The 10000-nt window shown below is 41.8% G+C and overlaps 1 long non-coding RNA gene across 1 annotated transcript in view; it reads left to right on the top strand.

The window, feature by feature from the left end:
- The window catches only part of LOC125030756, a 108700-nt gene that overhangs the window by 6015 nt on the left and 92685 nt on the right, over positions 1-10000 (top strand). The window contains exon 2 of the long non-coding RNA XR_007115434.1: positions 4393-4469. This is a non-coding gene — a long non-coding RNA (uncharacterized LOC125030756). The remainder of the gene's footprint in view (positions 1-4392; positions 4470-10000) is intronic.

Below are 10000 nucleotides of genomic sequence, written 5' to 3'. Positions count from 1 at the left end.
AGGCAAAGGAAAGCGAGAACGAAAGGGGAAAGAAGCAAGGTTGAGAGGGGAAGGAATGAGGATAAGAGGGGAAGGCGAGGGTAAGAGAATGTATCTGAGAGGGAAACAAGAATTAGGGGTGGATGAGAATAGGAGAGAGAAAGGGAAAGAGATGGAGAAGGTTAATTCAGACAGGTGAAAGAGGTGTGATTAAGAGAACCAAAAGATATTTAATGAAGAGGAGAATCAAAGGGGGTAAAGGGTCGAATCAAAGGAGGGAAAGAGGCAAGGGTGAGGGAAAGAAGCGAGGACAAGAGAGGAAAGAAGCTAAAGAAAACAAGAGGGGAAAGAAGCGAGGACAAGAGAGGAAAGAAGCTAAAGAAAGCAAGAGGGGAAAGAAGCGTGGGCAAGAGGGGAAAGAAGCGTGGGCAAGAGGCGAAAGAAGCGTGGGCAAATGGAGAAAGAAGGGAGTGCAAGAGGGGAAGGGAAGGCGGGCAAGAAGGGAAAGAAGAGCAAGGGGGGGAAAGAACCGGGAACAAGAGTGGAAAGAAGCGAGAGTGAAGGAAAAAAGCAAGTCCGAGAGTGAGGGCAAAAGGGGAGAGAAGCGAGTGCGAGAGAGGAAAGAAGCAAGGGCAAGAGCGGAAAGTCGAATCTAAGAGGATAAAGAAGCGAATGCAAGACGGGAAAGGAAGGCGGGCAAGAGGGGGAAAGAAGCGAGGTCAAAGAAGCAAGGACAAGAGGTGAAAGAAGCGAGGGCAAGAGGAGATAGAAGCGAGGGCAAGAGGTGAAAGAAGCGAGGGCAAGAGGGGATAGAAGATAGGGCAAGAGGGGATAGAAGCGAGGGCAAGAGGGGGAAGAAGCAAGGGCAAGACGGGAAAGAAGCGAGGGCAAGAGGGGGGAAAAAGCGAGGGCAAGAAGGGAAAGAGGGGATAGAAGCGAAGGCAAGAGGGGATAGAAGATAGGGCAAGAGGGGAAAGACGCGAGGGCAAGAGAGGGAAGAAGCGAGGGCAAGAGGGGAAAGAAGCGAAGGCAAGAGGGGATAGAAGATAGGGCAAGAGGGGAAAGAAGCGAGGGCAAGAGGGGGAAGAAGCGAGGGCAAGAGGGGGAAAAAGCAAGGGCAAGAGGGGAAAGAAGCGAGGGCAAGAGAGGGAAGAAACGAGGTCAAAGAAGCGAGGGCAAGAAGGGAAAGAAGCGAGGGCAAGAGAGGGAAGAAACGAGGTCAAAGAAGCGAGGGCAAGAAGGGAAAGAAGCGAGGGCAAGAGGGGAAAGAAGTGAAAGCAAGAGGGGAAAGACGCGAGGGCAAGAGGGGGAAAAAGCGAGGGCAAGAATTAAAAGAAGCGAGGGCAAGAGGGGAAAGAAGAGAGGACAAGAGGGGAAAGAAGCGAGGGCAAGAGGGGGGAGAAGCGAGGTCAAAGAAGCAAGAGCAAAAGGGAAAGCGAGGTCACCGTGAGAGCAAGAGGGGAAATAAGCCTGGGCAAAGAAGCGAGAAGAGGGGAAATAAGCGAGGACTTAGAAGCGAGAAGAGGGGGAATAAGCGAGAAGAGGGGAAATAAGCGAGGACAAAGAAGCGAGAAGAGGGGAAAGAAGCGAGAAGAGGGGAAATAAGCGAGGACAAAGAAGCGAGAAAAGGGGAAATAAGCGAGGGAAAAGAAGCGAGAAGAGGGGAAATAAGCGAGGGAAAAGAATCGAGAAGAGGGGAAATAAGCGAGGGAAAAGAAGAGAGAAGAGGGGAAATAAGCGAGGGAAAAGAAGCGAGAAGAGGGGAAATAAGCGAGGACAAAGAAGCGAGAAAAGGGGAAATAAGCGAGGGAAAAGAAGCGAGAAGAGGGGAAATAAGCGAGGGAAAAGAAGCGAGAAGAGGGGAAATAAGCGAGGGAAAAGAAGCGAGAAGAGGGGAAATAAGCGAGGGAAAAGAAGCGAGAAGAGGGGAAATAAGCGAGGGAAAAGAAGCGAGAAGAGGGGAAATAAGCGAGGACTAAGAAGCGAGAAAAGGGGAAATAAGCGAGGGAAAAGAAGCGAGAAGAGGGGAAATAAGCGAGGGAAAAGAAGCGAGAAGAGGGGAAATAAGCGAGGGAAAAGAAGCGAGAAGAGGGGAAATAAGCGAGGACAAAGAAGCGAGAAAAGGGGAAATAAGCGAGGGAAAAGAAGCGAGAAGAGGGGAAATAAGCGAGGGAAAAGAAGCGAGAAGAGGGGAAATAAGCGAGGGAAAAGAATCGAGAAGAGGGGAAATAAGCGAGGGAAAAGAAGCGAGAAGAGGGGAAATAAGCGAGGGAAAAGAAGCGAGAAGAGGGGAAATAAGCGAGGGAAAAGAAGCGAGAAGAGGGGAAAAAAGCGAGGGAAAAGAAGCGAGAAGAGGGGAAATAAGCGAGGACAAAGAAGCGAGAAAAGGGGAAATAAGCGAGGGAAAAGAAGCGAGAAGAGGGGAAATAAGCGAGGGAAAAGAATCGAGAAGAGGGGAAATAAGCGAGGGAAAAGAAGCGAGAAGAGGGGAAATAAGCGAGGGAAAAGAATCGAGAAGAGGGGAAATAAGCGAGGGAAAAGAATCGAGAAGAGGGGAAATAAGCGAGGGAAAAGAATCGAGAAGAGGGGAAATAAGCGAGGGAAAAGAATCGAGAAGAGGGGAAATAAGCGAGGGAAAAGAAGTGAGAAGAGGGGAAATAAGCGAGAGCAGAAGGGGAAAGTCGAATCCAAGAGGGGAAAGAAGCGAGAGCAAGAGGGGGAAGAAGAGGGTAAGGAGGGAAAGAAGCGAGGGCAAGATGAGAAAGGGCCGAATCCGAGAGGGGAAAGAAGCAAGGGCATGAGGGGAGGTAGGTAAAGGTAACAAGGTGCATCAGGTGCCGGCAAAAGAGGGGAGGTTACGCCAGCCGCTCCTCCCACTCTCCCGCTCAATGATGCCACATACCGCACACAACAATACTCCTTATCTTTTCTTTACTTTGTTGGTCTTTTTTATATATTTTTTTTCCCCCTTTAGATGTATGTATTGCGCATCCCGAGAGTTTTGCTTTATGCATTGTGCACGTTTGAATACGCCATACAAGGGAAATACTCCCGTATGCAAGAAAGGTAGATCCATTTTCCAAGTCGCTTGTCCCTGTTTGTTAATTTTTTTCGCTTCCATCTAGCTGCACATTAATTAGTTATAAATGTTTCGTTGATTTTCACGCGGAAAGGAAATGTTAAACTTGAACATCAGGCGATTTCTAAAAGTGTGTCGATAATGCAGGTATCCTCGGGTGCGTCCGGCAGTTGGTAACAGTGCGAGGCTGGAGCTACCTTGAGGATCCCTTGGCTCGCCTGCAGTTGACATCTAGCAGGTGTCGCGAGCGGAAGGCGGACCAGGGCGCACGTGGCGACCGTTTCCCGACCGGTTACTGCTCCTGCTACGCTTATTGTTCATTTCCCGTTTTTTTTCTTCTAAGGAGTCGCGTAGTTTGTTTGAATGATAACTGACGGCATTATGGAATGTCATGATAGGTGGTGACTGAAAAAGAAACAGGTCTTGAACTAAAAGAAAAAACGTGATTACTATTATTATTATTATTATTATTTTTTATTACTTTATTTATTTACCTTTTGCGAGCGCAAATTATAATTGCTTGGTTCCACGAGTACGTTTATCTAAAGTAGTTCCTACTTATTAGCAATTCTGAAATAAAGATATAGACTCAAAGAGTTTATCCATGACAAGTTTATAATAATGATAAATCTTCACATGAATCCAGTCTTCAGAAACGCATTATCCTGCTAACGTCACCGAGCTCGAGGCAGAACACGGACCGAACCCCGTCAGTCGACGCCGAAAAAAACATTACCCTAGGTCGTGTCTCTCCCTTCCCCGACCTCCCCCCGCCCTCCCCACAAATCCCAAGCGACGTCCTTGTTTCCTCCCGACGACGTTGTTTTCCTCTAACAGCCTCTAACAACCTTCTAACGACTTAATTTCCTCCAGAACACATTATTTCCCAACGACATTTTTTTCCCTTCAAACGGTCTTGCTTCCCGAAAAACTTGTTTCCCGACGACCTTGCTTCCTCCAAACGACCTTGTTTCCTCTAAACGCCCTTGTTTCCTTCTAACGACCTTGTTTCTTCTTCACGACTTATTTCCTCCAAACGACGTTATTTCCTTCTAACGACCTTGTTTCCCAACGACCTTTTATCCTCCAAAGGACCTTGTTTTCCGCGACCTTGTTTCCTTCTAACTACCTTGTTTCCTCCAAACGACATTGTTTCCTCCTCACAACCTTTTTCTTCCAAACGACCTTGTTTCCTCCAGACGATCTTGATTCCTTCTAATGACCTTGCTTCCTAAAAAAATGACCTTGTTTCTTCTAAACGACCTTGTTTCCTTCTAACGGCCTTGTTTCCCCGACGACCAAATTGACCCGAGTGCCATGTTTGTGTGTTGCAGTGAGGAGGCTCGTTTGACTACTTGGCTTCACCCGGTGACCTCTGAACCCGTGCTGACCGGACACCAACCTCTCGCAGGTAAGGAAGATTCTCAGTTTTTTTTCTTTCTCTCTCTCTCTCTCTTTCTTTACAATCTGTGAAAAATAGAAGACCAAAACTGCCCAAACAATTCCCAGCTTCATTGTGTGGAACATTGATGCTATCTACATTCCAGAAGTAACACTTCACTATGGCATAGACCATACGTATATGTTCATATTGACAAATCAACAGGGCCTAAATCCGTGACTGCAGTAACATAATTAAAAGGCCATTACTTGAAATATATTAATGAAATTGTCCATCCTCCTAATGGACCCCCCCCCTCCCCCATTTGCAATTTACTGTGATGCCTCTACTGATTCTCACGGAGCAGCTGGGATTGGGGTATTGATTCCTGACATTTCTCTTAAAGGATACGAATTTTCAACTAGGCAGGCAACTGATGCGAGTCAGTAGCCATATACCATGCCATCAATAAAGGTAGTGAACAGCAGAGACACCTACCTGTCTTCTCTGACAGCCAGGGTGCACTCTATAGACTTACTGCATTTAGTTCAGGAAACATGGTAACTAGGATTTTCCTAAACCAAATGTCTAGCCTATCGGAGCAGGGTATACAAGTGCCACTATACTGGATATCCTCTCATATAGGAATATCAACCTGTGACAAGGTGGATCAGTTAGGAAAACTAGTACTCTCCCGTAAAGAACCATACTATGTAGTACCATTATCTCTTAAACAATTGAAGAACTTGCTTTCAGCTGAAGGAAAATGGACATGGTACTATTTGGCATTATGAAGGTATTGCAGGGATATCTGATATAGACAAACCATATAAAGTCTATAATGGACTGTCTCGGCGAGAACAGGTTTCACTAACCAGGCTACGCATAGGATATCAGTACACTGTACATTATGTACAGGATGCAATTTTGAAGGCAAAACAAATCTTAAATCATCACTGCAAAATGTGCATGGAACCCAAATCTATCTCTCTCTCTCTCTCTCCCCCTCCCCCTCCCCCTCCCCCTCTCCCTCTCCCTCCCCCTCTCCCTCTCCCTCTCCCTCTCCCTCTCCCTCTCCCTCTCCCTCTCCCTCTCCCTCTCCCTCTCCCTCTCCCTCTCCCTCTCTCCTCCTTTAATTCCTCCGTGCTGACCGGACACCAACCTCTCGCAGGTAAGGAAGATCCCCAGTCTCTCTCTCTCTCTCTCTCTCCTTTACCTCCTTTATGCTGATCGGACACACACCTCTCACAGGTAAGGAAGATTCTCAAGTTCTCTTTCCGGTGGTTCTATCACGATGCGTTTTTTTTTCTTGAAGTAAAAAAAAAAAAAAAAAAAACGCTAAATTTACGGACAAGTCGCTACAATATCCTCTATATCCTATCCAGTTTCGTAAGAAATATAACAATGGGGATTAAATTGGGTATGATATTTTTCAGTATTTTTCAGTAAGTTATCTTTTTATTATTTTATTAGTGGTCCTTTTGTGTGTCAAACTATATGTTCATGAATATAAGTATTGATTTAAGTGTTGTAACTCTGTCCTAAAAAAAAATAAAAGGAAATAAAAAATATAGAAAACTATAAATGAAAATAGATAAATAAAATCTTCGAGTGAAAGGGAATAACCAATGAACAAATCAAATACATTTAGCATTCTTTCTCAGCGGTTTGATGGCAAGGAAAGGTCGTGTACACATAATAATTATCCTTAGTCTATCCGTTTAGGAAACTACTATTTACGTAAAATGTGACACAACACAATATTTTAAGAAGAACTCATATAATTGATGTGTATTCCACTGTAGGCTGATTCGAATATAATTTTGTATATATGTGTATGTATATATATGTGTGTGATTTTTCGTGTAATCAGTGCTAGTCCTCCTCCTCCTCCTCCTCCACCTCCTCCTCCTCCTCCTCCTCCTCCCCTTTCTTCTCTCATTTCTCTTTCTATCCCATATACCTTTTCTGCCCCGTGAACCTTCGCTGGTCGGACGCAGGAAAAGTTCTGTTATCTGGGGTCCTTTCCCGAGGTTCTCTTCTCTCGATTATTTTATTTTTCGATATCTCTTTATCTTATTATCTTCCATCCCTGCTTCCTTTTCTACTTTATCATTATCTTCTCCCTTTCGTCTTCCTTTTTAAGAAATTTGTGAACCTTTTTTTGTAATTACTTCACCTTGTTTTCCTTTCGCCTCTTCCAAATCTTCCTCCTCCTCCATCTCCTATTCCTCCTCCACCTCCTCCTCCTTCTCCGCCTTCTCTTCCTCCTCCTCCTCCTCCTCCTCCTCCTCCTCTTCCCCATCTCCTCCCCTTCCTTCCCCTCCATCTCCTCCTCCATCTCCTCCTCCATCTCCTTTATCTCATCCTTCTCCTCTATCCCCTCTTCCTCCTCCTACTCCTTTTCCTCCTACTCCCCTCCTCTATCTCCTTCCCTCCCTCTCTCCTGCCTCTCTCCCTTCCTTCTTTTCTCCTGCAAATTTCCATCTCATCTTGTGTATCTACTCATGCCTATTTTAATTTATGATTTATTCATGTTTGTGTGTTCTCCCTTTTTTCAAATATTTTGCCTCTTTTTTTTATCTCCCTCGTCTTCCTCTTTATCCCGTAATCATTTTCTTTACTTTCTCGCTTATTTCCCCTATTCTCGCTTCTTTTCCCCTCTTCTCGCTTCTTTGTCCTCGCTTATTTCCCCTTTTCTCGCTTATTTCCCCTCTTCTCGCTTCTTTGTCCTCGCTTATTTCCCCTTTTCTCGCTTATTTCCCCTCTTCTCGCTTCTTTGTCCTCGCTTATTTCCCCTTTTCTCGCTTCTTTGTCCTCGCTTATTTCCCCTTTTCTCGCTTCTTTGTCCTCGCTTATTTCCCCTCTTCTCGATTCTTTTCCCTCGCTTTTTCCCCCTCTTCTCGCTTATTTTCCTTCGCTTTTTTCCCCTCTTCTCGCTTATTTTCCCTCGCTTATTTCCCCTCTTCTCGCTTCTTTGCCCTCGCTTATTCCCCCTCTTCTCGCTTCCGGTTCCTTTTCCTCTCCTTCTCCCACTTCCTTCTCTTTTTCTCCTTCGCCTCAGTTTCGTGTAATTGAACACATATACACTAATAGGTTCAGTTTTGATTTGTGCAATGCCTTACTGACAGACACATGAATTAGGGTGCGTTTACATCAAACGAGTGATTCGCACCTCAATTTAGCATTGATATATGTAGAACTCTGAAAAGGCGTTTACGCCGGCGAGTCAGCTTCAGGCGAACCGAGGCTGTTTCTTTCGGACTGAGGTAAAAGAAAGCTGGGCCTATTTTTGATTATGTTACTAGAAGGAATATGGATTTTTGTTTTCTTCATAAGGAATTTATTTTTAACGTGCGCGTAGCCTACATGTAATGATTGTCAATAAAATGCTTCTTGTCTTTAAAAAATGGTCATTATTTCTTTAACTCATGTTGCACGCCTGTAGTTTGTATTAAATTACATAATGGAAGATCCATATAATTTTACTAGTTGGTATCCTAAAATATTATGGATTTTTTTTTTCTGGGTGATTTGGCAGATCAGGGAATAAACGATTGGGGCTTCCAAAACCTGACCTCTCGGGGTTTAGTTCATGAATCTACGACGACGAATTTAGCGAGAGAAAGTGGACCCATTCTCTATGAAATCAGCGAGGTCACTGAATGCTGATTTGCCTCGCCTCGCGCGGTGTAAACGAATTTTTTTTTTAATGATTTGCATAATTCACATCATACCGACTCATCGCGCCGCGCTTGGTGTGAACGCAACCTTGGGGTAGTAAATAAGTCAATCTTTACATTCTAAGCTTTTCGCAATAGTGCCATTTTTTCATTAGTCTGTGTATTATGTTACTTTGTTAGTACCATTTCATTATAGCAAAGGCAAACTTTGCTATAATGAAATTGTTTCCTATGAAATTTAACAATGGGGATTAAATACACGCTAAGAGATGGGTCAGATATTTTTCATTATTTTCTAGATAGTCTTTTTTTTCATTCGTTTTGGAAAGCGGTTGTTTTGTCTTATTATCTCTGCCATGCGATATGTCTATGGATATAACTGTCAATTAAAGTGTTACATCTCTGTCCTGAAAAAAAAAAAAACATAAACAAATATAAATGATAAGATATATAGGAATACAAATGTTCGAGTGAGGGGAAATAACCATTGAACAAATCAAGTATACAGATACCATTCTTTTTATAACGATTTAACAGCTGGGTTAGGTCGTGGACAGACAATAACTATCTGAGTCTGTCCTTTTAGGAAACTACAATTTACGTAAAATGTGAATAAAATGCATGTAGCTTTACGAAGTCTCTGTAGTGTAGTTTTTATCATTTATTTGTTCGTTGAGTTAAGCGAGTGAAATACAGCCTTTGATATATAAGTTTAAAGCTACAGGAACTTAATGTTTTATGAAGCATAAATATAATGTTTATTCAGGCTGATATATATATATATATATATATATATATATATATATATATGTAATATATATATAAATATATATATATATGTACTATATATAAACATATATAGATATGTAATATATATATATATATATATAATATATATGTAATATATATATATATATATATATATAATATACATATGTAATATTATATATATATAATATATATCATATTGAGTAGATGACACGTTTAATCATGCTAGATCTTTTGCATGGTTTATTTATTCAATGTAGAGTTTACCATCATTATTATTATCAGATTATCGTTATTATTGTAACAATCCCCACGGTATCATTTGCTTTATCAGTATCATTACTCTTAATGATCAACACATTTCTCCTCAGTCTTGTTATCAACATTATCCTGAGCTTCATTTTATTTCCATCATCATCTTTCCTCACCGCCGTGTGCGCTAGAGTTGACCTTAATTAAGAATTTACAACATAGTTTTTTTTCTCCCGATCTTGCTACCAGACAGTTCGGCAAAATAAGAAAGATCCGGTCTCTTTGGCTTTAATAATCTGACATATTCTGTCTAGATTTGACTTAGGATTCGACGAAAATGTTACACGTTCTGACACAATACGTTTGATTTATTTTTTTCGATTTATATCGATATTTATCTAACGGATTTACAACTGCTAATTGTGTAAGCTAATTATGAACTTGATATTCTAATTATATGTTATATTTTAATTTATTTATTTAGATTTCAGTTCTGTTCAGACGCAACATATCTCCGTAATTCGTGACAGTGTGTTGATTGTGCCAAATATGCTTCCGTAACTGTCAGCAAATTTAAAGATTTCATTGTCTAGTGTATATACGTATTATCACTAATCTCGTGTTGTTTTGCCTTTTATTTATCTATTGTACTAGTGATGATTATTCCTGTTATTCTTTTATTGATTTATTTATTGTATGGATATACAGCTGGTAACTAAATCTTCGCCAGTGAATTGCCTCTTTATTTTACGATATGCAACAACTATTTTTTTTATCATTAATTTATCTATTTATAATTATTGATTAGTTTATTTCTCTATTTGATTATATATTTGTTTATTCATTTGTTTTTCTATT

This window comes from Penaeus chinensis, chromosome 11, assembly GCF_019202785.1.
Source record: "Penaeus chinensis breed Huanghai No. 1 chromosome 11, ASM1920278v2, whole genome shotgun sequence".
Classification (NCBI taxonomy): domain Eukaryota; kingdom Metazoa; phylum Arthropoda; class Malacostraca; order Decapoda; family Penaeidae; genus Penaeus; species Penaeus chinensis.
This window is presented reverse-complemented; position numbering and strand designations above follow the sequence as displayed.